Source organism: Tamandua tetradactyla, chromosome 10 (genome assembly GCF_023851605.1).
Source record: "Tamandua tetradactyla isolate mTamTet1 chromosome 10, mTamTet1.pri, whole genome shotgun sequence".
In the NCBI taxonomy this organism is placed as follows: domain Eukaryota; kingdom Metazoa; phylum Chordata; class Mammalia; order Pilosa; family Myrmecophagidae; genus Tamandua; species Tamandua tetradactyla.
Window position 1 is genome coordinate 86,185,134 of NC_135336.1, and position 2,298 is coordinate 86,187,431.

Here is a 2,298-nt window from a genome sequence, read left to right on the forward strand (position 1 = left end):
CTTGTTTGGGTGGGAAATAGGCTGGAAAGTCTGAGAAGCCCACTGAGGCTATTATTTCCTAATGCCTACTTCAGATGTGGCCATGGAAAATACTTAAGGAAACACCTCCCAAAGAGGGCAAAGTGGAGGAAGAGGAGCAGTTTACAGGGAACAGATGGACAAGGGAGTCCTGCTCAAGCAAATAGTGCTAATGCCAGGACAGAGAGCCACCCTGCAACAATTACAGATGTTTTTTTCTTTATATCTGTAATATTGCCACTGAGGACCTCTTATTTTTCCTCGTCATGGATGCTAATGTTTGCTGTACTTCCTGTCTCTGCTCCATTATTTTATATTGACTGGGGGGGAAAAAGGGTTGAGGTGGTCTGATAACTTGTATTTGTGATCCTCTAGATCGTGAAGAGCCCTGTCTAGAATGGAGGGAGGAGATCCTAGAGTTTGAGCTGGATTCCATAACTGGATGGCAGTGAAATGACTCCCTTAGGAAGAGGTGGGAGAGTCCTATATGTGGAAAGAAGTCTGCCTTAGATATCTGGAGGCTGGAAGGGCTGAATATTGCAGCCCGCTGTCTCCCAAAGAACCAAGTTTTTTCCATAGTGTAGGCATTGGTCAGAAAAAATTCCATAAGTTCCAGAGAGTAAATACTTTAGACTTTGTGGACCAAGAGGCAAAATAGAGGGCATTATTTAGGTACTTCTATAGCAACCATTTAAATATGTAAATGGCTTGCGAGCTGTATAAACATAGGCAGCAGTGTGGATTTGACCCGAAACCACAGTTTCTGATGGTGGGAAGCATCTTCTTACCCATTTTGGTGGGATCATATGACTAGTTGTTACAAATGGGATGAAAGCAGTGAGTGTGGGCATTCCTTGCCTTGAGGGCATGCCGTCTTCACATTTTCTTTCTTTTTCCATCACTTTGTCTGCAATGCATAGGACAACCTGGGAAAGTCAGCAATTAGAAATGCAGAACCAACTTCAGCAGGCTCCCTAATGAGAAGGTAGAACAGATGTCTACAAGCCCAGGAACACGTGCATTGGTATATTACGGGAAACTAATAAATTTCTATTACATTAAGCCATTACAACGTTGCTTTTCATTTATCATTGCAGCTGGTGTTCTCTTAATTAAACCAGTGCTCATTTTATAGATGGGTTTCAGAATTGGTAATGCTAATTTAAATGTAGGTTACAACAAGAAGCACTGAATCCCTGCCCATTGAACGACTTTCTTCCCCATCCTGAGTTTGACAGATCTTAAGTTCTGTTTATGTTTTTCACTAATGTATCAGGTCTATTTTTAATCAACCAAGTTCACATCAAATTGTAGCTTGCTTTTTTTTTTTTTTTTTTGCATGGGCAGGCACCGGGAGTCAAACCTGGATCTCCGGCATGAGGCATGGCAGGGGAGAATTCTGCCACTGAGCCACCGGTGCACCACCCCTTAATTTGTTTTTCACTCATCTGGTCAGAGAGTTTTCCAAACTGAAATGCAAATTATAAACTTATGTCTTCAAAAATATTTTCAAATCAAATGAAAAATTAGCTATTATTAACAGGAGTCCTGATGAACTGGGTGGACTTTTGAAGTAATGTTCAATTCCTTGTCCTATATAAGCTCTTCTTATTTTATCAGTAAGAATGTGGTTACCCTTGATATAGCACCTAATGACTTGAAAATATGAATTTATACTAAAAGGAAGATTATTTATTTTTAATTTTCTAATTCATACACTTGTGTGGTATTAATTGGGAGGGTTCATGGGGAGGGAACCCTTAATGAAGCATCTATACTCTCATCTCTCTTCTCTGCCAATGAGAAATAAAACCTGATGTTCTTATGAAATGTAAACAGATGTTGGCTAAAATGATTAGAAATTATTGACTCATGGAAGGCGTGATGATGACTGGGCACAGAAAATAATAGAATGATGCAGTTTAGGAAACTGAGCTTGCCTAAGGTAACTCAATATGGTTTTATTGTGTCACCAAACAAAACAGAGCAAAGTGTTAAGGATATTTCCAGGCTTATTCAGGGCAAGTCGGAAGCTAAGAGCCACAATTAAATAAAGGGTCTATTTTTTTGGCATCTGTTCTAAGCTAGAAGTCATTTCTTGGTACTTAAAAATCAGTTTACCTTTGAAAAGTTAGACAATTTGGTATACATTCAATTTCAAAATTCAAGTTAAATTTGTGAGTTTTTAAAAACATGTGACATATCCGAATAATTACACGATATGGAATAATCTCAAAATTTCAAATGGATGTGATTTTTCTGGCTTGGTGTTAGAAAGAC